At 37.7% G+C, this 27,493-nt stretch overlaps 1 long non-coding RNA gene across 2 annotated transcripts in view; it reads right to left on the reverse strand.

The window, feature by feature from the left end:
• LOC139674041 (uncharacterized) overlaps positions 1-22,943 on the reverse strand; it is an 82,005-nt gene extending 59,062 nt beyond the window's left edge. The window contains exon 1 of one of the 2 annotated variants that reach the window (XR_011698256.1): positions 21,976-22,943. This is a non-coding gene — a long non-coding RNA (uncharacterized lncRNA). Of the gene's footprint in view, positions 1-15,310; positions 15,394-21,975 lie in introns of those variants that run through there. The other variant, XR_011698255.1, reaches the window with a different exon arrangement.
• Between the last annotated feature and the right edge of the window lie 4,550 nt (positions 22,944-27,493).

A 27,493-nucleotide genomic window follows, 5' to 3' on the forward strand; every position in this document is an offset into this window, starting at 1 on the left:
AAGTACATGGTGCCTACTGTGAATGAAACAACTGACATTGCCTGCTCCTTGTGGAGTGGCTAGCGTTAGTGACACTGAGAGCTATCACTTTCCCTGAACATGAGAAGAAAAGCCTATTTTTGTTGATATGTGATAAGCATCTGCTGGACTAGGCATTTATAAAGGTACAGCTTCTCCAAGGGAGGTGTTTGTAAACAAGACTCATCTTACTTTCAACAAATAAATGTGTAAGTTCCATTATTTCTTTTTCATATATTTTGCAATTTTTAGGGTTAAACCTTATTTTATTTTGGTGATGATGTTCAAGTGACATTTGTTCTCTGAACTAAGTTTTAATTTCACTGGTTCTTTCACGCTCTTCCACAGTTCTGCACTTAAAACATCATAGACATACAGTACATAAAAGTGACACCTTAAAGATGAATTGTTTTCTCCTTCTCCATCCATTCATATGTCCTAACTTGTTCTGCAAAACATTTTTCCTAATTAAATGTTGCCTTTCATATTAATCCCTTAACATCTGCCTAGTAATCAAGAGCAAGTATTTCTCACTGGTATACTTATGGAGCTGTTGGGCACGTACCTCTCTTGCTGCAATGTTCAGCGCTAGCTAGTAGGCTTGCATTTTCACTCAAGTTAGCAGCTGACCTGGCTGCTACTTACTGTTTCTCTGACTTTGTTCTCCATGGGTCACACCAGTAGCTCATTGCCTGGCATGAAAGAGAAGACTGACAACAGAAACAGAACGAGAATTCACAAAGTTCTGTATCTTTTGTTCCTGACTGAGTTTTAAGAGATACAAGCCCGACCACACACTTTCTTATAATTATATCTTTCCTTTGTACAGAGATATGTTCTTTACATAGAAAAAGCAATAGCACATCAAAACTGGTGATGGTGTATAACTTCAGTCCCCACTTACCTGAACAGAAGGTATAAGTAGAAGGTTTAATGTTACTGTGTACACCTCTTTCTCACCTTTCCTGTCTCATACAAAATAAATTATTTCAGTGTTTTTTAAACTATTATAGGTCTGGATTCTACTGCAACTACCACCATTAACTTTTCTGCTTGTCATATATTTAAAAGTACAGGTGTGATTTAAACAGCAAATACAGGGGGAATAAAACAAAACAACAAACCCAAAGAATGGAAGAGACCCAAAAGAACCTGGTATGGGGGGATGGGTATTTTCTTATAGGTGATTACAGCTTCAGTGGAGCACAGGTTATGTGCCTGATTTTACACACATCTGAAAAATATTATTCATTTCTTTTACATAGAAAATTTTCAGTGGAGGTCGTTGAAAAATTTATGTCTTTTGTCCTAAAAACAACAAAACAAACAGACAAACAAAAACAAATGAAGAAGATATAAGGGGATATTCAGCTTTGCTGCAATAGTTTGATTTTCCACCTTGAAAGTTAAAATAAATATTGAAGGACAGATCTCATTCACAGGGAGCTGATCTGAAAAGAAAACCTGAAATCCTAGACTATTGCTAGTATTGAAAATTAAGACACACCAAACTTTTGTTGTAGTAAAGATGCTGCGCAAAAATTCAGGGAAGGTGTAGAGCAAGAAATAGATTTGATAATTTCCACTACTACTCAGTTTCTTGGAAAACTTTTCTGTCTCTTCTCATTTACCCTAATGTCATGTATAGTTGATTAACAGCTTCTCATGCTATAGGAATATAGAATAACTTCCTTTTATGTTTTAGGATAGAATTTTCTTTCAACTTTGATAAAATAGGATTCATCTTATATGGGAAGTATAATTCAGGGAATACAGACATATATTTGTTTAGATGTTCTATTTAACTGCACTGGTTCTTTTTCCTTGTTTATCAGAGGCTTACAAATGCAATCAGCTTTATTCACTAATATCAGACAGGTGAGGGGCTGTTCAGTTGAAGATGCTTATTTTTATGTATCAATGAAAAACAGCTGGGTTGTTTTACTTAGACATCTAAAGAAACTTGTGGTCCCTGTATTACACAAGAGCAAAATAATCACTCAGAACAATGTGGCAGAGCACAGTCCACAAGTTCTGTCTTGTAGCTTTAACCTAAGAGCAGCCTCATAGTTTTCTTAGAGCTGTTGTCCAGTAAGAAACTGAATTGTTTCCTCATAACTGGGTAATCTAAAGACTAATAATATTTTAATGGTGCCAAAACCAGGTGTTAAAATTTTTATTTCAAGATTGGACATAGATTTGTTTTTTGAGAGGAGTCCATATCCCACTTTCAAAAAAAATTCCTTTTAAACCATCTCTTATTTGTTGATATGCAATTGTCTGAACTATAAAGATACCTAAAATTAGAAAATCCTCGTTAGCACCTTGAACAGCTGTGGGAACTCAATCACTGACATTGTTAAAAGCTGGTTTACCAAACGTCTGTCAGCAACAGTTGAAATGCAGACAATCTTGTCTTCAGGAAGCAGGGTGGCCAGACTGACCACCTTCCAGCCCTATTTTCTATTACTATATTAATAAGACAAAGGTGAAAATACTTTTAAAGTCAATTTAGTTTAAAAGAGTTTGAGAAGTTAATTGCAATGGCAAACGGCATCATCCAGTTTCACAGCTGAAAGGAAGACAGCCTTTATGTCTGCAAGAAAGCTGAAATACCTCGATCACACATATATTCCACGGTTCCTCAAAAACTATTTTTAAAAAAAATCCTGTAACTTGTGTCAAGCTACCACTAGAACAAAGTATGGGTAGGCCTTTGGGTCAAGATGGAACTTAGCTGTATATTCAGCTGCTACATGCAAGGAATCAGGATTAGTCACACCAGAGAAAGGACAGCACATGTTCACACTATTAGGAGAGGCTCTTGAACAGGGAAGCAGTGTAAGCCTTGTCACAAACATGTTCAGCTAAGCAAATGAAGATGTCCTTCATTGTTATTGGGCTGGAATTAGCAAGAGTTGTGTGTAGACTATAAAGCGATCTTGAGAATAAAATTAAATAAGAAGTCAAAGATATTTGAATTAATAAAATTCTTTTAATCATTTCTGCTTCTGTAAACATACTACATGCTTACAAAATACATATACATTTCCAGATGTTTTTAAGGAAATTCAGTGTCAGATTCCAAGTAATAGTAATTTTTTGAGAAATTTACACTGTGCCATCTGGAATTAGTATAATCTGCTATAGGTCACATACATATATATACACTACAGTAGACCATTGTGAGTAAAATGAATATCCATGTCTTTTCAATGCTGCTGTGAAATACTATTCCTCTTTCTCCATATTCAGGAAAAGAATGCAAATCCCCTCAAGAGGACCTGAGGTTAGATCCAAAAAATGTAGCTGTGCAGTTACAACGTTCATCATAGGTAAAGGAGGTTCTCTACCTCTCCATCTGAATTGGTGTTGATATGTGGAAAGGAATACAGAAGAGAAAGAGATTTGATTACAGAATTAGAGAACCCACATGGGACAAATAATCCTGGATTTCATTCTCAGGACTCTTATTGGTTAATATGTGTTTGATGCACAAATAATCACATAGGCAAAGAAAATTTATGTTAAATCCAAGATAATCATAGCCAAGGAATCCCTAATTCTTCCCTTCAAATGCTACAGAACTGTTTCTGGTATGTCTTGTTCTTTCTTCTGGTCATTATTTTCCTACAAATTATTTTCTTCCTTCTTTTGCCACATCTTTAATAATGATCTTAATAATTACAGAAAGAGAAAGAGAAGAAGGAAAGAGGGAAGGGAAGGGAGGGAAAAAATGGAGGGAATGGAGGGAAGAAAGGGAGAGAAAGGAGGGAAAGGAGGGAAGAGTGGGAAGGGAGGGAAGGGAGGGAGGGAAGAAGGAAGGAACGAACAAATGAAGTAATACGTTAAAACTTCTAAAGTACTATCCTTTAACAATAAGAAATAGGCATGAATATATTGTGTGATATTGAACCATAGAATGACCTGCACCTGAAGGGACCTTAAGGATCATCTAGTTCAAGCCCCCAAAGTCCTGTAAGTTCTTTTTACTTGTTGCCATAAAAGTCTGTAAAAAAAAATACTTCAAGCCAAGTTTTGTAGGAGATAAGATAATGGGCAGGCACTTTAATGAGCAACCCCGCTCATCCAGGAATACATTGACACGCGCGCAAGCAAGCTCTAAGTTCTATAGCTTTTATAATATAACCTATCCAATCACTACTGTCCACATGTCCAGTTCCACCTCTGTCCCCTCCCAGTTCCCACCCCTGTTGAATTGGGGCTGGGGTCGTTGGGACCCTATGGCTTCAACCACCTCCTCTTCTTCAGCACACAAAGGTTCTCTGGATGCTTTCCAGGGCTTCGGGTCACACTGCTCCATGTTTATGTTCTCTTCTGATATGCTTTAATCAGGTACCTTGAGGAAGAGACTAAATAGCTAGCAGATCTTAGCTGCCTGTTCTGGAACAGGGGTAGAGATAGAAGGACTTTATGCTACAAGCTGCTAAATATTAATTCACTAAAATCTACAGCATTACATCTACTGTGATCCTAAAATCTACAAAATATGAAAATTGAAAAATTAAAAAAAACCCTTTCGGCATCAACTTACAGGGTATCTTGTCCTTCCAGGACACGTGCAGAAATACTTGCAGAGCTTCACTTACCTTTGAGTATCAAATGGACTCTGTGCCCATTTCAGGGCATATGCACCAGCAGCTTTTTAGGACACTAAGGTAAGATAAATCAAGACACTGATAGCAGTAAGATAAGAAAGTAAATGCTAAGAGAACTGAGGCATCTTCATAGCTAAGGAGTAGTTGAATGGCAAAGTACACCATTGCATTTGCTAATATAGGCACTTGTGTCCCATTTTAAGGTGCCAAGTTCTTTCTTTAAAGTAATTTGTCACTGTTGTAAAAACAGCTATAAAACAGGTGACCATTTCTATGGTCATGACCTGGACTGGAACTGAGAGATCTGCCTTCAGCTACACACCTCTTTGAATGTTTGCAGATAGAGATTTATAACAAGATAGCCGTAATCATATTGTCCGACCTGCATTGCAACACAGGCAATAGGACACCAGAGGACAGAAAGAGTCTCAGATGGAACATGGAGGCAACACAGTCCTTCATCCTGCCCTGAGAATCTGTAAGCCACTTTTAAGAGATTTTTCTGTCACCTGTATTTATTACACCACTGTTTATACTTCTTATACCTTTCTGGCTCATTCTTTTACCGTGTTATAAAGCTTCTCCTAAACCTTTATTGCCACATTTCAAACCAACTAGTTTCTGTCATTAGAAATGCATACAAAAGTTGATTTTCTACCTTACAGTTGCACATAAATTTCACTTTTGCAGCTTTAACTTTAAAAACTTGTTTTAATCTAAAAAAAACTTTTAAATAAAGTGCTGACCCTTGATAAATTACTCCAGTAGTTCTTTATTTTTTTGGGAAAGAGTTTCTTTTCTTATCTCCTATAATCAGATGTAGAAACCTTTTAAACTCTCTCAGCTTCCAATTGTGATTCAATTGCAGAGAGCAATCTGTTTTTCTCACACCCTTCCTAAAGATAAATCAACTGAGAAAATAAACTCTTCAGTAGGGCAGTAAAGTGGACTTCTGATATTAGAATAGGTTTCTGGGCATCCTTGTGATGCAAACATTAGAAGTGCTCCCTTTTAACCCAGGCTCGGATGAACAAACACTGTGCAGCTCCCAGCCTTCAAGATGCTGTTGTCAGTCATTGGCATTGCGCTGATTACAGGCAGAATCTCAACTGCTACAAACCTGTATAACTCCTATCAGACATCACACTCACCAGCTCTTGCCGCCTTTATGAAAACATGCCTTCTGACTGCCAGAGGCTTTTATCAGCAGCATGGTTTGCTTAATGTGTCTGAGGTCTGTAATGGCATATTGAGCAATATGATAGGTATCTCACGAGGCTATCTGATCTTTTAAGGTCTGGAATGAACTGTAACATCCCTGAAGCATTCAACCTCTTTTAATTAGTGAGTGGATTCTGTCATAGGTACCTACTGAAAGACATGTATTCCTTTCTCAAGCTATTTCCTGTCTTAGCTTATCTGTTTTTGTAATAAAGACTCAGTTACAGGAGACACAGACTTCTCATTAAGTAACTTGTAAGAACAGTACCAGTTAATGTTCAGTGGGAGCGTACACCCAAAAAATCTTTATAAATAATTTCTCTAAAAGTCCATGTTGTTCCTATCATTACAGTAAATAGTTCTACAGTATAGGATGGCATAGTGTAGTATATATATGCACGTGTAGTTAGTTACATGTACTGTGCTGATTTTATACATGTAAAAAGCCCATAGATTTCAGTGGGAAATTTGACTCTGCAAGCATGTACACTCAAATATGGATGTGAGTGGAATCAATTTGTCTGGGATAGAGTTGATTTGGGTGGGATAGAGTTAATTGTCTTCACAGTAGCTAGTATGGGTCCATGCTTTGGATTTGTGCTGAAAACAGTGTTGATAACATAGGGATGTTTCAGTTATTGCTGAGCTACACTACTACTGAGTTACACAGAGTCAAGACCTTTTCTGCATCTCGTCCCACCCCACCAGTGAGGAGGATGGAGGTGCACAAGTGTGCGGAAGGGGTCACAGCCAGGACAGGTGACCCCAACCGACCAGACGTGTATCCCAAACCATATGGCATCATGCTCAATAACAGCTGGGGGGAAAAGAAGGAAGAGGAGGGCAGTTGGGAGTTTGCTATTTGTCTTAAGTCATCACTGTGCATGATGGGAGCCCTGCTTTCCTGGAGATGGCTGAGCACCTGCCAGCTGATGGGAATTGGTGAATGAATTCCTTGTTCTGCTTGTATACATGGCTTTTGCTTTGCCTGTTAAACTGTATTTATCTCAACCCATAAGCTTTCTTGCTTTTACTCTTCTGATTCTCTCCCTTGTGCACTGATGGAAGTGAGTGAACAGCTGCATGGTGCTTGTTTGCCAGCTGATGGCAACAGTTCTTTGTGGCACCCAGTGTGGGGCTAGAAGGGTTTGAGATAACAAGATATTTGATTGGAATGTGCTAAGTTGAATTTATAGCTGTTATTGCTGTTTAGCCATTAATTGACAGGCTTCTGTGACTTGCCATAGGGCTTGCTTGCCTCACTGTTTATTAGAGACTTGTGCTTGTTAGTAGCTGCTTTTTGCTTTCACTGCCTGCTATAGTGTTTGTTGTACTGCTTATCATCTTACTCTACTGTGCCTGGGAACATTTTGATAATAGCGATGGTGATGTGGCTGGGCTGGCAGACAGCCAGGGCATTGCTGCTGTTTCTGTGCTGCTGTACTGGACAGGCTGAAACTACAGCATGAAGAAGTTGAAGGGATGTGGCCTATAGATGAGTCCATGTGGGTGAAGGATCCTCCAAAGCTTCTGTGGCTGTGGATAAGTCATCATAGTAGGTATATGTCAAAATGTCTGTATCAGTGGTTATGTCTGTGTCAAAGCTGGTGTACCTCTGAAGGGTTTGTGCCCCGGCAGTAAGTCCAGGCTGGAGAAGGTACACCTCAAAAGCACACCTCAAAGCCACCTCTGTGGCTGTGGGTAAGGCCTTATTGCAGCAGCTACACCCTGAAGCATAAGTGGCTGTTCATGAGGTCATTGCTGAAGCACATCAAAGTGTACTGCCATAGATAAGCCCTCCCCTTGAGGGACTCTGGTCATGGGTAAGAACATGTTGAAACAGGGTCACTCCTGAAGGGACTGTGGCTTTGGGTAAGGCCACACTGATGCAGGTATATCTGTTAAGGAATTGTGGCCCTTGGAAAAGGTGACCCTAAAATGATTGTGGCTGCAGATAACCCTATGCTGCAGCAGGTACACACCTGAAGAGATGGTGGCTAATAGGTAAGTCTCTTCTTGGAGGAAGTACACACCTAAGGAATTGCAGTCTGTGAGAAAGTGCAAGCCATAGAAGTGGTAATGGAAGGAGTTAATTCCAATGTTAAACCCTATGGTCCTGTCCAAAAGAATCAGGAATAGAGATTATAACAGAAGTACCTTTATATGGTTCTAACTTGGTATTTGAATTGCAAGTTTAGGAATCACTATAGCAGGAACTGCCTGGAAAAAATGGAGGAGAAGCCTTAAAAGAAGCATTGCAAGTGCAGCAGCGACTCAACTTGAATTGGCTTTGGTGCCCAGTAACTCCCCACAACACACCATCTCTGCTGTCCTGAGTGATCACTACAAAGGCCCAAAGTAATGGACTAAATTAACTCAGTGGACATTTTACAGGCATTTCACAGGGGTGGTCCATTAACTAAGGGATTTATATCCATATATTACAACAAAAGATGGGAGTGAGGATGGTGGTGAATAATGATGTATTAGATAGCGTGGGACCTGAACATGATATAAATGGTGTGGAATAAAGGGTGGAGAATGTGCGGTTGTAATGGGAAGTGGTTAATTTTTCTTTGCTTGTGTGCTCAGCTTTTGATTTACCTGTTAAACTGTCTTTATCTTAACCGACAAGTTTTCTCACTTTTACTCTTCTGATTCTCTCTCCCATCCCCACAGGGTGGGGAGTGAATGAGCAGCTGTGTGGGACTTAGTTGCCAAATGGGGTTAAACCATGACAGCAAGAAATGCCATTTGGAGCTCATTAGGTAGACAGAGCTTTTACTGCTTCTAAAGCATGGCTGCTCTTGCATTCATGCACATTGTGGGGATAGTATATGCACATGTTGTATTAAAGGTTCTGTTCTTGCTTCATTTTAGACAATGACTGGGCAACACTCCAAATTGTTCCTTATAAAAATGTATTAAATGTAATGGTTTTGAAAGAAAGCTATTGCATAGGGTCAGATAAATGTAAAACTGTTCCGCTGGGTACCAGAGCAGTAGGAATAAAAAGTGTGTGAATTAATTTTTCCTTGGCAGCTAACATTATTCAGTGCAAAATTTGTTCAGGGTTTGTTGCAGAGCTTAAATATTTGAGCTTTTTGAGATTCAGATGAAATATATGTTTGTTTTTTCTAAAGCTGTCAGGGGCATGCATGTGTCAGTTTTCATTAAGAATAATTTCCCTCAGGATCTTTGGCTTAAGTTAACCTTCAGACCTTCACCGACCCCTTCCAAACCATCAGGGTTTCTTTTTGTGTGTTGTTCCATGGATAAATGTACCTGCCAAAACCTAAGAGCCTTCAGAGTATGATGTTCACTGAATGTCTGAGCAGTTCTCAAAACTAAGAAATGTGCCCTGAAATCTATGGCAAGAAATTCTCCTCCTTTCTTTCCTCTGAAATGATCTGTTTTCCCAGTACTAATAAAACAAACACTTAGGTAAGTGTATATAGCAAGGACATTTTAGAATTCATGTCCTCAGTGTAAAGCTTCTTTCTGCAAGACCATGCTGTGCTGTATAATGCTAAAGCCTGACTCCCACTCTGAAAATGTATATTTGAAAACTAATGACAAATAATAATTCTGGCAATTCTTTAAATATGTGAAAAGTATTCCAATTACTTGACAAAAAATCATAATAGTAATATGCAGCTAAAGTGGCTTCTCTGGGCACAATGCTGTTTTTCAGTGACCAAGGGGACTTCACAAAGACTATAAGCCCTGCTAGTGCACTCTTTGGGACATATGTCTGAGCTCCTTCTGGCTGATGCTATAGGCCACCCTTTTTCCTAAGAGTTAATTTTGTTCCCTGTTCAAATGTAGCAAATAATTTTAGAGTTAGGTCATTGCTGGCAAGGAGGGGAGGACTGTTGAAACTAAGGAAGTTTCCAGGGAAAAGCAGAGACTGAAATATTATTCAAGGATCCTTCAGCCTAAAAATCATGAGGTTATTATAACATAGCGTTCTGGTTCACACGATCCACTGATGTTAGTAAGTAAGGAATGCTGAAATGTTTTGATTTGAAGGCAGGGATGGAAAAGAATAATTCACTTCATTTTTGCACCCACGAGTTGAGAAATAAATGTGCAATACACATTTCTCTTATAGAATGCTTTAACAAAAGACAGCTTATTTTCTTTCCCTCTGATGAAATCCCATGACTAGCTCTTTGCAAAGAGCTATCAAAAATGTTTTTTGCTGCAGGACCAAGGCAAAAGATTAGCTCACGGATTTGCAATAAACCATACAAGTAACTGGTATTTTAATGGCTAATGTTTAAAATTATGAAACTTTAACATGGATAGACTTTTGCAAACATATCACTCACAGTGAGGTTTATCTAAAGTTATTATTACAGATGTAATAAACCATTTTTCACTTGTGCATTAAATAGTTGTAAAAGTCCCTGAAAGTTACACGCTAAGCTATATACATAGATCCATGTGTTGGGTTATGGAAAAATAACTTCAGAGGAGGTATGTATTCAGTGCTAAATGTTTTCCCTTTCTCCAGCTCAATACATTTGCCTTTTGGATGGCCTGGATAAGACTGCAACCCAAAGGTGGGTGAAATCTGGCCCTTATTATTCATAGTTTTCAGAACAGAGATAAGCTGAAACCATTCTTATGAAGATACTGTTTCTCCTAAGCAGAATCTACTCTTATGTTCATCATAGTGGTGATATTGCAGTTTCAGATTACCCCATGTTTCAAAGGTTCTGTATTCTGCAGTGTGATGTGTCAATAGACAAACTAGAGCTAAACTCCCTCAGGAGCACAAACAGGTCTGGTCATGACAGCAAAGTGCAACACGGTAATTATGTATATTACTGGGTTTAAAGGAAGATACCTTCTTAGGAATGTTTAAAGTAAAAAAATATGTCCCAAACTGACTGTACACTCAGCCATGGCCTGCTGGTTATCCATTTAAATATCAGTGACACTGTCTGGAAAAATTCCTAAGGGAGAGAAGAAAATATAGAGCATGTCTATGTGGTCAGAAGATGGATGTCATTCCCTTTCTCTGTCCATGGCTTGCAGCCATCAAGATGTTATTCCAGATACTGTTCCACCAGGCTTGGGGCCAGATCTTCCAAGTATACCTTTTCCAAAAGATTTAGGATGGATCTCAGAACTCTAGAAGTTACCCTTCTTCCCTTACTTCTTCTACTAATGTCATGTGGACTCCACTAGAATTTAAGGAGCAATATCAGTGACTTCCAATAAACCTTTATATAGGTAGTGAAAAGTAATGGACCTCAGTAAAGTGTTCTGGACTCCAGTTCTCAGTCACCACAGTTTTCTGTAAAGTATTGTCTATTAAATAGCCACGCAGTTTCCTCTGAAGCAATATTATTAATGTAATTGCAAAATGAGTTGTACTTCCCTAACTGAAATTTGGCTCTGAAAGACCAGTTAACCTCAAAAATAATCTTTCATTTTTGGAAGAATTCAAAATGAGACCAATGAACCAGCACTGTTCAGTATTAGTGTTTCCAAATGTTACTAATTATTGCATAACATCTATTTTTAACTTGAAATCCCTCACCTCCAGCTCTCCTCATATCTTTGCTGGTCATTATTTTTCATATAATAGGATTCCCACAGTTTGACTAATGCTTTAAAATGTGTCATCTAGTATAGGTTAGCTGCCAAGGCTCCCTGTAGAGCCAATGAAGAAAGGCAGGTGCAAATAAATGTATAAATTTAGGTATTCCACCTTATTATATTGCTGTCTTACTATATATCTCAATCAGCTACAAGGAAAATTCAGACTATCAGCCTAGGCTACACATCTGACTTGTAGATGGCTAAAATTCATATAGATAAATCTCATTCTTTGTGTCCAGATAAGGTATTATAAAATAATGATCATAACCTAAAACTATGCAGATACAGAATATGCATTTTCACAGAATCAGTTGTGAAAATAAACCGAACTTCACTGTAATACAGCTTGTCTGAAATGATTACATAAGTTTAGCAGTATTATTTATTGTTTATCATTTCTTACAGGTGTCCAGTGCTTCAAAGGTTCACATATTTCTGGTTATATTGGGGGAACTGTGAGTGCCCATATCTGAAACCGTACTTATTTTGTCTTGAATTTAATATGCACAAAGCTATACCAGGAAATTTTTGTATTATTCACTGGACTAGTCATATCCTATCAAGGGTAATCAAAGTCATGATGGAAAAAGCATCATAGCCCTCCTAAATTCTGGGAATTTGGCTCAGAGGGATTGGATTGTGGTAATTGAAAGGACCTCAAATTGTGATGAATTGTAAATAAATGAACAACCGCTCCCTAAAAAGAAAACTCAGCTTGACTCAGTCCTGGAGTACTGACCTTAGCGCAATGTGCAGTGGACAGGGCCAGACCGAGCCACAGTGAGCCTCACCGGGGTGTGTTAAACCAGCTGCCACTAAATACATGATATAGCATCAGGTGCCCAAGAATATGTGTGCTTCACTGGTCCCTACTGTCCCTGGCTCTTCAGTTGGCATTCACACCACTTTTTTAAAGAATGGAGTCATTTTCTTTAGCCATGCTAAGGAATTTCCTTCGAAAATTTACAGACAGATATCACTGGTTTGGGATCTTAAATCGATGACTGTTGAGTATCTAACTACTTGGAGAGGGTTCTTAACTAAATTGAGAGTGCTCCAAATTTAACCAGGATTGTTTGGTAGATTTACAAATAAATTGTTGTCAGAACCTTTTGGTGTCTGAACAAATGGAAGCTGCTAAAAGTATGTTCAAATTTGCAAATCTAGCATGTTGAAAATGACTTAGCTGATTTGTACTCTCATACATTCAATAGGTCAGTAGAAGTACACCGTACAAGTTACTTATGGATTGTAACTGAAGTGCCTTAACAGCTTATTTCTGTCCAGAGAGGTGCAGAAAGAAATATAGAATGTAAGATTCAGGCTTATTTCACACTATTCTGGTTTAATGGGGAGCTGCAGATTGGAGGGTGAGCCATGGGACTGCATTTGCAAGTGTGTTTACAGATACAGTATTGATTTCCTTACTCAGTAAGAGCATTTCTGTACTGCCACTGCTTGCAATAAACAACCCTGCAAGAGCCTACATGGCTGTGAAGCCATGATGCATTATTTAACAGAAGCTAATCAATATAAAACAAGCATTCCCTTTGTTATGGGAGTGCTATTGACAGAGTGCTTCTACCTTTCAATTTTTTATTGTTTTTGGATTGATTGTTGAAGCCCTGCATAGTATTCAACAACATATACTGAGCCAGGCCTGACCACAAATCTCACTTTATATAAAAAAACAGATTGCCCCATTTTAGCACAGAATTAATTTGGAAGAATATCCAGCATTCTAAGAAATCAATATGACCATAGCCATTAACTTCAATAGATGAAAAACCGAGACTTTGATCAAATATAAAAATCAGCCCATTTAACTCTCTCTGAAATAAAAGATCAATACCAAAAAAAAAAAAAACCCAGCCCTTCCTATTCCCAAATAAGTCCTTGACTTAAGAGTTCACCTGGAAAGAATGCTTGGAATTTGGATTACTCTACTACCTGAAGACAAAGAACTTTGCCACCTGTAATTTCAAAAAATAATCATATTCTTTACTCTGTCTCAGATTTGACCTGCAGTTCTATGAATGCCATGCCTGTAACATCATTCAAATAACAGTAAACAAGTGCAAGATGGAGTTTATAAAGCTGGACTGCCTGGTACCTATCTCCCATATACTCTTTTAAAAATTTCCACACAGATCAGTGGGAGCGGAGATGAAGTAGTCAGAGAATAACATGCTTAAAAGTTCCACTTCCATTTCTTGGACTTTCCTTTGTAGGAATATGCTTAATTAGTGAAATTTTAGAATCTTCATAATGAAATTCATGGACATCAGTTGTCAGATATCAAAGTTGTGGTCTCAACTGGCATTCATTAACTGTTAACATGACATTCAGGGGATGAGATAATTTGGCATACAAAGGTCTAAAAAAGCACTAAATTAATAAGATGTTTCAGCACATTTCTCTTCAATTTTATAAAAGGAAAAATATACCCTTTTTCTTCCAGTCTAAAAGCTAAAACTTTACACTAAAACCTGAATTCTAAAGCTAACATAATCTGATTTTTTTAACCCTTCATATGTCTACTGCAGTCAGGAATTTCAATATTGTTTGAAGTTGAATGATGACTAAAGTGTCATTCCAAATTGAAAATTTGTATGAAGGAAAAGGTGAGGAATCTATGTTTGACATTTTGGAAACTGATGAAAATGATAAGGAAAAATATATGAAACATATAAAAGCTAGTCCCAAATATGAAGCAGGCAGCTTTTTATCTCTTGTTCAGAGAAGATACTTCACCATTCTCTGAAATCTATTTCAAGAAAAGAGAATAAACTGGAAAAATATATGTTTTGCTGGTTAGGAGAACAAACGGAGAAGCTAGGAGCAGAGGATTATGTATTGTTGTTTTACTACAAAATAGTCACTAGTCATTGCTGAAGATACAGTGCTTAATGGTCTCAGGATGTCCCTTTCAAGTCACAGTTAAAGAAGTCTTTACAAACTGTAAATATCATAGGTGACCCTCTAAAAAAGTTTACAAATATTTCCTAATTGTTTAGAAGTTTCCTGTGCTACATCATTCTATTAGCAGACAAAACAAAAAAAAAAAAGAGAGAGACATGAGAAAAGGAGACATTTTGCAGAAACCCTAAGCTTATACCTCGTAGCATCAATCACACTGAAGAGCACTGCTTGCCAGAGGCATTTCCTTTGTAATCCAGAAGACCATCTGTACAGTGTCATGGAATAATACAGCAGGCAGAAGCTTTCATACTTGGTGCCTGTGCCTATGTACATACACACACCTACTGCAAAATATGAGATGAGTTCTGCTCAGTGTACTAAGAGGACAGAGCATCACAGGTGCTCGGTTTATAAATAATATACTAGATATTAGTCATACAATGTTTAAAATTTGCCCAAATCACCACCCTAGAATGCTCAGAAGTCTTCCCGTGTGGATGTGCAGACTGGCCATACCTAAGTTTCCAAATTCCGATAAGGAGGACAACGATTCTTTGACAAACTGAGAGTTGTGTAGGAGAGCCCAAGGGGTGTCTCATAAGGGTATATGTGACATGACAGGGAGCATTTAACCAGGAGTATGATCCCTGTCAGACAGACCATATAAAGGCCTTTCGGTTTTAATCAAATTATTGGTATTACAAGTGCTTTGCTTAACAAGGGAAAGACCCTCTCGTGTCTGTAAAGAGATCCACAGAGCAGACAAGCCAGAAAGGCCAAGTGGACCCAGGTGGTTTGTATTCTAGGGTGGGAAAGTCAGTTGTTTCATCTTGGTTGGAGGATAGACATAAGGCTATGCAGATCTTCAGAGGTGCAAAATCACCTCTTTCAACAAGGCGTAAGAAAAAAATTACCTGAAACTGTGAAGCAGGAAGGTAAAGCCATGAAGTAGGATGATTGCTTTTGTCAGAGATAAGCACTTTGTGAGTGGCTGCACCTAGCAAGGGCAGAAGATAGATGACAAGACAAGCCTTAGGGCTGCAAGGCACTGAAATTCTGAAAAACAAGCACCATAAGAACTTAAAGACATGTTAATGGCTTTTAAAAAGGGAGCCAATCTGCTTGAATAGGTTAACCTCAGCTAGAGATTTAATTCAAAACATTTACAATTTTGCCATTGTAAAATTTTTCTCATGTCATGAACTAGAACTTTTCCTTTTATGAAGTAAGAAATTACATACATATGCAAATTATTGATTCATTTGTACTATTTTCTATTTCAAAAAAAATTCACATTATTATGTTAGGATTCTATCAATTTTTTTCCTTTTCCCTGCTTACTGTAGAAGCCATCCAGTAAGAAGCACTGTCAATATTACTATATATCTGAAAAGATAAACACTTGGCAACTTGGCAACACTTAGGCATTCTTCATCCTTATTCTTTTATGCATCATAAGGATCGGCTCAGAACACACACATACATGAACAAACATTGTGTCACTCACACATAATACAATCCTTTTTCCAACCACAATTTTTCCTTTCCCAACAGTTCCAACTATAATTCACTGGCAGAGCAAAATTTTGGAATAAGCATCTCATTTATCACTGGACAAAGACAGGCCTTTACTTCTCAGCCCTAAAGGCCAAGGTGGAACTGTCTGCATCTCATTTGTCATAAACTTTCAGTAGATGAGTTAGTTTATATCTGGGTGGACTGAGACAAGCTGCAGCTTAGTGCAGAGGAATATTTTTCGGTGTTTTAGTGAGAATGGGGGTAGAACTCACAGTTCTATAGCTTTGCTTTCACTGCTGAGCAAGTCTGACTTTATCCTGCCTGCAAGAACAGAAGAGCTGTGGTTCAGAAGAGGTCCCTGGGGTGCTCTGGCCAAGTAATTACAGTAACTTGCATAATACCTCTCATCAAGAAACTGCATTTTTGCAGCAAGAAGAGGAGTCTTGTTCCATTCACAGCAGAGACTTAAAAAAAGAGAAAAATGTCAGGATCCAGAACTAAACTGCCTGTAAACCATTTTACCTTACTGGCAACAAGTAAGGGCAGCAAAACAGGGTAAAAAATCCTGAAAAGTGTTATGTGCAGCTTACTGGAGAACCAGAAAAGACACTACTCTTGTTGTCTCATTTTGGTAGAAGGAAGTTCTCAGATAGAGTTTACATAAGGATTGGTTAGTGGCCCCCAAACAGCAGAGCTCTCTTACAAGCTATGTCACAGTTCTTCACTGCCAAATTCACAAACTACCACCCAAGGAGGGGTTGTGCCTGAGGCTTGCTCTTCTGTTCCACAGCTGCTTGGTGCATTTAGATGTCTGAATGTTTCAAAAACTGCTAAGTATGAGCAAGTTGCTTCCTTCCTCCCATCCTGCTCCCTCAGATGGGGACACATCCATGACACTCTCTGACACTCATCAGGCCATGCGCAGATCCTGAAGTCCAACAAGGACCTTCACTGGAGTCCAGAGGACCAAGGCTCTGAGGAGGTCAGGGAAGAGATAAGAGGAAGGAAAGAATGATTTAAGCTCTTATTTATAAGGTTGGAAAGTCCTTAAAATACAATAGTTGCATCCTGTGCAAATTCAGACCACTCTAATAGTCAATTAAAAAAAAAAAAACAGACAAAATTGTTCCTCCACAGGGTATTTCTTGAAAGGTAGAGGCAGGGGCTCTCCACAAGGCAGGAGAGCCTTGTTCCCCACTCCTAAGGCGAGTTCCACAGCCAGGGGATTGCTGGCTGCAAGATGGACTGCATCACCTGCTGACTTTATTAATGGTGTGCAAGTCCAGAGTGCCATTTCTCTGGCTTTGCTTTTAATGGAAATGTTGCTATGTAAAATTAAAATGCTTTGTTTCATAGAAGAAAAAAAAAAACGTTCTGTCCCCCAAAATCCTAACCAATTTAATTTCTTTTTCAAAAAGCAAAAATAAGGACATACTTATTTAGATTTAGCTCAAGCCAAGTTGATTTTCATTTTTTAAAGATCACTGGCATATATGTTGTGCTGTGAATTAACACCTATTCTCTTGCTTGCTCTTCATGCTGCAAGGCTTAATAAATTAACAATATGGGAACTTTTAGTGAGATCCTGAAATGTCCAGAAAACCTATTTTAACTTTGGTGAGAAAGTTTAGTCTTATATATTTGTTCTCTGTTCATAAGATACAACATATTTTTATATTTCTAATTTTTCAAGGTTCCACTTTCTTCCACAGAAACTGATTGGGTCTGTTCCTCATCCATTTTAAGGTTTTTTCCTCAGGTTCAAGAGTGCCAAGTTCTACTAAGTACATAAAGCAACTGAAAGAATTTAGAAAATATAAAAAATTCCTTTTCTTTTCTTGGTAAAGTCTGTATTTAAGGATGAATAGACCATTTTAAAATTTCAACAACAGCACTTAGCCAAGAATGCAGAGATTGATAGTTTCTCAAAAAATTAAGATTATTTTAGGACATATTTGGTTAACAAAATATCTCAGGTTTCCCACCCAGCCTCAACAGTTGGCTTTTGCTGTACTAACCACTGCTGTTAAATTATATAGTGCACACCACACTTATGATGGCCATGGTTATAATGGACAATTGGCTATAGCGGACAAAAACAGATCTCCCAAACCAAATATATTAAGTTCAAGACATTCCTCTCTGGTTATAACAGACAACATTGGCCACAATGCCAATTTCTGGACTTTTTTTCTGAACCCTATAAATGTACTGAATAGAAATGGGATCTTGTGAGGAAAGTTACAGGAATACTATGTCTTTAAAATAGATTGTGTCTTAAGCCAAATACTGAACAAGATGGTAAAAGAGGTTATGCCAGACTATCACTTTCTGCCAACCTGATTGACCACTGCATACTAGATCAACGCAGAATTTTCTATAATCTGTTCTCTTCTACTCTAAGAGCCAGCTTCAGTGGCTGCAATATCGTGGAGATGTAAAAGGACTCCAAGGCACCACTCCTTCACAAGCCTTTACTTCAGATGGCACAGCCTGTCCTGTCCATGCAAAAGGCCAGAGACTCAAGGGTACTCCTGCTGCCATAATAATTTTCAAGGTAGCCTTTTACAACCTGTCTATATCCATATTTGCCAAGGGTACAAGGGGAATAGGTAATTAAATCTACCTATTTAAATCTAAAGAAGTGCCTGTGAGCTGTCAAGAAATGTGAAATATTTACAATTCACAGCTCATGAAAGGGTTGCATGTTAGTTTAGTCAAAACTCTCATGAGATTTTCACAATACTCACCTAAGCCCAACAGCTACTGCGGATAACAAACACTTAAATGACCATTAAGGTCCACTTCTTACATAGCATCTTTCCTGGCCAAACTTCAAAACCTAAACTATCAATGGTGAGTGTAGAAGTGAAAGTTATTTTTCAGTTCTGCTTTTGAAACAAACAAGCAAAGTGACCTTGTTTATCTCTTCTATTAGAAGTAAACTGCATTTAAAACCTTTTGATCTGAAGAACAGTGACATAAACAAGGTATACTTGTCTCAAGCATTGACAAAGCCTACTCAATAAGATGTGACCCTTTTTGAAATGCTTTAGCACATGTTTTTCCTTAGTAGGCACTCACTTGTATTTAGGGGCCTTGTGGAAGACCTTTCCTGGCCAGCATCTGTGTCTCTAGCAGAGTTACTTCTGCAAGATCCTTGCCTGTATGAGGCCCATGAACTCCCACTCTGCTTTATGACTTAAAATAGAGTAATAAAGTAGGACATAATTAACACCTGTACATCCACAAGCACCCACTCACATGCATGAAACAGCTCTGATAGAAATAGAGTATTTGCTGGCTAACGTCCTGCAAAAGGGTACCCTGTCAGCTGATGCTAATGAAGACAAAGAGCTGACACAAGATGTAATTCTGCATTTCATCAAGAAGCTTCATTTTGTTCTATATGTTCTTTCAGGCCAAAGACTGTCAAAGGGCAGTCTTGGCTTCCTGATATCTAAAAATAAAAATGAATACTTACTATATTTGGTAACAAGAACAATGTTACTACGAATTTTAGTTGTGCCCTATGTGATCTCCCTGCAAAATTGTGACAAAGATCCCAAGTCAGCATAAAGTACATTGGAAGTTCTTTTATCTAATATCTACAAAGAAGTTCCAACACACACCTGAAAATAAATCATGGAATCATAGAATATCCTGAGTTGGAGGCAACACACGAGGATCAGTAAGTGCAACTGTTGACTCCGTACAGAAAAACCCCATGGACCTAAAAGCAGTGTTCAAAATCTTGAAATCTGGTAGGCTTGGTGCCATGATCACTTCCCTGGAAAGCCTGCTCTAGTGCCCAGCCCACTCTGAGTGAAGAGCCTTTTCCTGATATCAGACCTAAACCTCCCCTGACTCAGCTTCAGGCCACTCCCTTGAGCCCTGTCTCTGGTCTCCAGAAACAAGAGATCAGTGCCTGTGCCTTCACTTCCTTTCATTAAGAAGTCATAACTGCAGTGAGGTCTCCCCTCAGTCTTCTCCAGGATGAACAGACCAAGTGAATTCAGACACTCCTCATGCATCTTCCCCATCACCATCTTTGTAGCCATCCTTTGGAAGCTTTCTAAGTTTCATATTCTTCTTATATTGTGATGCCCAAAACTGCACAGAGTACTGAAGGTGAGGCCGCCCCAGCGCAGAGCAGAGCAGAACAATCACCTCCCTCAGCTGGCTGGTGATGCCCTTTACTTGTTGCACCCCAGGACACGGCTGGCCCTCCTGACTACCAGGGCACTGCTGATTCATATTCAACTTGTTGTTCCTTTCTGTTGCAGATCCCTTTCTGTGGGGCTGCTCTCCAGCCTCTCATTCCCTAGTCTGTACAGACGTCCAGGTTTGTCCAGTCCCAGAGGCAGAATCTGGCACTTGCCTTCACTAAACTTCATACAGTTGATGATTTGCATTCTCTGAAATATGATGGTAAAATATCTGTCATCCACGACAACATGGTATGACAGCACACATTCAAAAAGACTAGGAAGTCCACATACTGATTTTCCAGACTATGGATGTCTGTTTTCATCCATATGTATCTTCCCTTCTTGTCATACAATAAGGGCATCACAACATATTGTGATTATCTACAGATTGTTTCATTTCAACAGCAATACAGATGCCACAAGTTCCTTCTATTCTGGAGACATTGTTAACATTTTTAACAAAACATGGTAAGTGAACGATCATTATGGCAAGTCCTGTGACTGGAAACTGCATAGGGAATATGAACTAACAAACACACTTGCCTTCTAGAATGATAGCAAAAGTGTTTTCAAAGTGTATTTAAATGTACTATATTTTTCAAAACTGTAGAAAATATTTCTATTTAATTAGTTCATTCAGTTGGTTTGCGATTTCATTGGGATTTTGTTTTTTTTCCTTGAGTTTCAATATTTTAACGCCTATTTTCCAGTTATTATGTAGTTGTTGCCTGTCCTCAAGCAGTGCTAATGCATAGAATTTGAAGGACAATACGAAATAGCATCAAGAGATCTGGTTGTCGTACAGACTTCTATGCATTTATACTATCATTAGGCACAAAACTTAAGTAACCATTGGACTTGCTCTTCACTGTCTAACCAATAACACAAGAATAAAACATAAATATGTGAAAAACATATAATTTCCCCAGAGAGTGTCTTCTATAATTTGGGGTGCATGTTGATGTCTTTTACTTCTTTATATTCTTTTCATTTCTGTGTTTAAGGATATAATACTCAATGGGAGAAGAAAAGAAGGCAAAGAAAAAAGTGCATTAAGATTACATTTGGCATTTTAAATACAACAAAAGATACCTATAGGGCTGCTTTGTTATACAGTCAAGTAAACTCCAGCTGTCAGCCCTGTGATTGTTTCTTCAATAGCCATAAAGGACTCAGCTATAACCTGGCTACATGCTGGTTCTCACCAACAGAACAACTGATATTGTCTTCCCTATGAATTGTATTCACAATTATTCCTTGACATTCAAGGAAAATTTTGAAAGGAATACATGAACAGACTTCCAAAGTGAGTGCACCTTTTTATTTATATAAAAAGCTGTATATCTCTTTTTATTAGAGCAGAAATAAAAACTTTTCCCTGAGATGAAAATTTCTGCAGAATGACTTGGAAAATCTTGTGGGTTTATTAGCATTCCCCTATAATGTTTGCATTAAAGAGACCAAAATATGCTAAATACGACCTCCACCTGGAATGAGAACTACTGTATATGTAGAATCAGACAATATGCACTGCTGAAACTTTGACTGCTTCTTTAAGTATAAAATGATGGGAAGAAACCCAAGCGTTGCTGAAGTGAATGGGAGTTCTGTCATTGGCTTCAACTGGACCAGTGCTTCGCCAGCTGTCTTCTGAGAGCAAATCCTAGATTTATTGAGTAACTTATTTAAGATCCACATTTCACAGAACAACTGAACGTTAGAATTGATTTAAAACTTTGAACAACATTTTACTGAAAGTTTTTCTTTTTTTCAGAATGTTCTCTTTTAAATTTTGTGGAGGAAAATTAGGAAATCAGCTAAACATAATTTTAAATCTCCTTCAGTCTTACTTGAAATGAGTAATATTGTGTGTCCTCTTCTGGCTTCTCCCTTTTTCTTTGTTGATTTCTGTCCTCATTTTCTTTTGAAATCTATACAATAAAAAAATAGAAGAAGAACACAGAGGAGGGAGAGGAGCAGAATGGCAATGATTCATGAAGAGAAATGTCTTTTTACCATATTCTATTACTTGCACTCCAAGTCAAGACACATATAAGTGATGTAGCTTTGAAAGTACAAAATACCTTTGCCCTTTTTTCAGTGTTTTGCTGCATTGCTTTCAAAAGAAACCACTGTATTTGAAAGCTAATTGCTTTTTGTACATTGTTTCTTTTATGAAATTATCTTCTTCATTTCTAAGTACATTCTATTAACTAATTTGTCAGAAACTTGTGAAAAATGCCACTCTAGATTGCTCCATCATTTAGGTAGGCAAAACACAGAAGACTGGCAGTAGCAGACTGTGCAAGGCTAAGCAGCACATGGCCTTCAGCAAAAATGAGCCCTAAATAATTCCAAAAATTTGTTTACTGGGGCATTATGTATTTCACAAACTGTATTCCAACAAATCAAAATACAGACAAGTATTCAAGAAACAATTGTTTCCAGTGAAATGTTTCCCAGGTGGCTGATTGCTTAGTTTTCAATTCTGTCAGGTAACCAATCTGCTCTTTCAGCCTTCCCCAAGTTTACCAACCTTAAGACTTCAAAAAATTGACTCTATTTGTTTTGCCATAATTTCTTAATCAATCAATAGTCTATGTGTTTATATGAAAATGCTTTTGTCCAAAAGTCTGAAATCTCCATTTATAACTTCTTGGGTAAAGGTTTAACTATAGAAATTACAAGCTCAAAGAATGAGGGGAGATTTCTGAGCTGGTTTTGTGGCTTGTACAGTAATTTTCTAATCCCATTGAATGACTTAAGTGTAAAAATTTACCAATGGAAATATGAAATGTGGGCAGCGGTGTTTCACAAAGGTTTGCTGTCCAAAATGTTCTATACAATGTTAAAGAAACAAACCCAAAAAGTACCTACAAAATTATATATTAGGTTCATGAAGGTACTTCCATCTTCAGCAACAGAAATTTGTACAAAGAAAACCATATCTATATTAAGGATTTTTTAAGAACAAAATTATTTCAGTTTTATCTAATGCAAATTTAACCCTGTTGGCTGTACACTTGCTCTGTGTATACACTCAAGTCATAACCAGAGAAATTTTCAAGTTCACATGTCTCATTATTCATGTCATACATTATCGGTATGACATAGAAAGAGATATAGTGAAACACAGAGATCTGACAGAGTCCTGGCACAAATTTTTATAAGTTAAAGTTTCTGACAGTGCCATCAAAAAGAATGGCACAGAAAAACATTTGAAAAATTTAATATCTGCACCTTAGGATATCATTCATCAGGGGTGAAGGCTTACTTTTGAAAACCCTTTCATCTGGCATGTCTGTTAAACACCTGTAAACATCTGTAAACACCTGCCTACCTCCAGGGGATTCAATACCCCATGGCTCATCACTCTTCCCTCCCAAGTTTTGTATACCAGGGAACTGCAGCTATATCTGGCTTTTAAAAGAACTCAGAGTAACTAGGTATATCTGTATAATTTCTTCCAGAGTGGGCAAAAGAGCCCTAGCAGTTCCAGGTAAGAGAGAAAAAGTTCCCATAACATGATGTGTATGTAAGGTGATGATAAAAATCTCACCAGAACTGATTACAAAGCCCAGCACATGAGTTATGCTGGGCTGAGTTATGCATGGTTATGAATTATGAGTTAGGGACTGGCTGAGCCATTTCCAGCCTTGCTGCAAACATTTACTACTGTATCATTTCTCACTACAGCACACACTCCTCCCTTTTTTATTGATAGACAACTGCCTATGAAAAGTTCTTTCTTAAATTACTCACACATAACTACCTCTTTAAAATGTCAAATTCTAAAGAACACTGTCTGCTCATTCACTCATCATGTTGTTTCAATATCAAGGCCGACTTCAGAGGAAGTTTTCTGAGCAGCACTTTTACCCATTGAGACATCTGTTATACCACAGGTTCTTAAGAGTCTCTAAAGCACGCCAAGGACCACAGAAATCTAAAGCTTTAAATCAAATTGGATTTAATAACTAACTCTTTAGACCCCTACCTTTTTAGATCTGAATTCTTTTCATTTGGTTTGTTTTATAAATACTCATAGAAAAACCTTTCTATAAATAACTTACAGGCTGAAGTTTGAAACAATGAGTGAAGTGAAAGCCAAAATAATGAATTTAATAATTCATCTCATTTTAAAAAATGTAAATTTTTATAAAATGAGCCTCATTATATTGGTACTGAAAAACACAGGAGAATGGAAGCTAGAATGTGACATGAGCAGCTGTGCATACAGATGTGCTATCCTGTCCCTAAGGCTGGAAAAAGTGAAGAAAATTAATATTCCTAGGTTTCAAAACTTCAGTGAACTGAATATTTTGATTTATGCTTTTCTGTCATTTCATATTTATATAAATATGTAACAACACTTAAAATATATATCATTAATTTGAGTAACAAAGTAAAATTAAGCTTCCATTTTGCCTAGGCACTTTCAAAACATCTCTTCAGACAATTTAAATCTTTCAGAACCAAAATCAGTTAAGAAAAATATTACCCTGAACAGAGGTTTTAATATCCATGAGTACCACAGTAAAATGTTTTATACAGTTCAGCCACTTAGAGATGACTAGACAGGCATCCTACTAATGGAGGTTTTCATGATCGAAAACATATTCTGTGCTATTCTGCTATTTAGAATTCTTTTGTCTTTCATGCAGTTGGAAAGACTTAACAATATAGTCAAACTTTGATAAAGATATATCTGTGTTAGATCGCTTATTGGTGGTACTTTAACTACTGAGAGAAGAATTACTTACCCTTTAATAATAGACAGGGTTTATGACCTTTTTGTAGACAGATAGCAACAAAACTAGCAAAAGTTAAAAAAAAATCACTAGTGCAGACTCTTTAGATATCAAGAGCATTTCCCACTCATTATTTCTGCTTGCTCACCTCCAGGTGGGGAGAAAAAGCATCCATTCTGTAGAAAGAACACAAAACCTTCACATTTTGTAAGTGGCATGTGTCAAGTCCATTCAGGAAACCACAGCCCATTCGGCAGAAATCTACCATTTTACCAGCTGGAGTATCAATCTGTCTACTTCTGGACTGCCTGCAACCACGTGCTGATTTCTCAACAAAATGATTTCTGCACACGTATAGTTCTCAGCATAATTAATGTGTTAAAATAAATGTATTGTTCTCCCTACTTTCAGAGATCTCTGTGCTGTCAGGGTCACATACCAGCACTTTGCTGGGGCTTCCACAGTGTCTAGGAGGGCTGGGAGAGGGCCAGCACTTAAATGGTGGGAGACAGAGCCAGCAGCTCCACTGTGATACAGATTTATCAGCCATAGGAGGGGTGTGTCTGAACACCACCTGAAGCCACCGGAAAGAGAAAAGGGAGCTAAGACCAAGAGATCTGGTGCACTTCTGTTGAAGACAACATAGTGCAAGTGCTGACCTGGGACCTGACCACTGTGTATCCCTGAGGCTGCCTGCAAATGGGCTCATGTCCTGTGCCGCACTGGAGTTGCTTCAGTGCTCCCATTTCTGCCATAGTTCAGTTTACAACAGATGAAAGCTGTTTGCTCTGTACTCTCAAGTGAGGATCAAAGAAGTCCTTAGAAATGATATTTGGAGAATCTTTTTTCCCCTTCTTTTGCTTAGTCCAACATTTGTACCAAAACATACACTTTTGATGAGATGTGTTTAGTGTCACCAGTGTGAGAAATGCTCACATTTACCAATAAAATTTAGAGGGGACAAAGTCATCGAAGCAAAACTAAATCTCTGTTTAACAAATTCAGCTGAATCAGGTGTGTCCCTCTGGTTTAGGAGACAGACAGAGAACCAAAAAAAAAAAAAACCCGAACTTTTTATACCCTCTCCTGGCCAGAAAGGTCCCTGCCCATTCCTATTGGGTAGGACTCAGGGACTCACAGTCTGGCCCGGCCCACCTACATGCCCAACACCCCTCACATGTCTGCAAAGGCATGAAAAAATGTTGGAAATTTATCTCCTCCTCCTATTCTCTTCTTTATCAATAGAGCTCCTTTAGCTTCAGCAAAATCCTAATTCTGTTTCTACCATCAGTGTTCACTTATGCTAAGGAGCCATTATAGACCTCTCCTTTATATTTATGATGTTCGATTTTTTTTTTCTAAAACCATCTGATGACAATAGCAAGGAGTTATATATAACAAATTAAACAAAACCCCTTTAATATCCATATCTCGGAAGTAAATGCAGTGCTTTCAGTTTCACAGCTACATCTCTGTACTTCATAAAGCCACTCTGGAAAGAAGAAAGTTTTTCTTGACTTTGCTTTTCCTTCTCTTAGCTATGAAATTACTGCTCACAAAACAACATTACTCAATCACTCTACATAGACAGCCTTGGCAAATATAACTGTTCCACATATGCAGCTTGTGTAATAGCTCCATGTGAGGTCTGCAACTGAAGGAAATAATGGAACAAACTCCAAACAAAGGAAGCTTAGTTTAAATAGAAAACAATCCACTGGGACACTGGAAAATTTACCTCTAAAATCTATTAAATATTACCTACTTATCCAGGTAAGTAGGCTATAGCTCATCTCTTAATTATAAGATTTTCTAAATATTTTCTTTAACAAGCACATTCTTTAATTACAGCAAATGACGTCCCTTCTAAGCATTGTTCTAGATAAAGATTAGATTAATACAGAGTTTATTTTCTCATGTCTTGTCAACGTTTGGTCCAACAACCTTTCAATTCTTATTATAACAATGTTTATCACCAACTCATTCCCCAGAAATATAAGGAAAGCTTCTCAATTTCTTAATAAGATTACAGCACCCTACAATTTTTAAGACAGACACCATTTTAACATATAAAATATATTCTTGTCAATTAAAGGTCAGCAGAATTGATTTATACTGTTTTAATTTCAGAGTAGGTTCCTGTAAGTGGAATCATGGCTAGCTTTGAATTTGCTTTTTGTTTAAATAATGTTGATAGTTTAAATAATGTTCATGTTACTGAGAGAAAAGTTAAATCACTGAGATTACATTGCAACACTGGATGCTTCTTCATACTGTTTTATGCAATTGTGATGGCTGTATCAGCCCATGAAGTCAAGTGCGGGGGGGGAAAAACAGAATAAAAAATATTTCAACTAGTACAAGGTATTTACTGGTACTTAGTACTGGTACAATGCATTCAAGTACCTTCTAAATTCTTTCTAAGCCTTTAACTTATATAAAATGTATAAAGCCTTTAATGGATAAAACTGTGATTAATTTTAACTTGAACCTTGGCCATATCAGAATAATACTTAGGAGGTTACTGGAACCTGTCCAAGTTGTGTAAAATAATATTTTCATTATTCATGTGAGGTAAGAATGGTTATAATGCCTCCTACTCACTAAGAAACAGAGA

This window comes from Pithys albifrons, chromosome 7, assembly GCF_047495875.1.
Source record: "Pithys albifrons albifrons isolate INPA30051 chromosome 7, PitAlb_v1, whole genome shotgun sequence".
Classification (NCBI taxonomy): domain Eukaryota; kingdom Metazoa; phylum Chordata; class Aves; order Passeriformes; family Thamnophilidae; genus Pithys; species Pithys albifrons.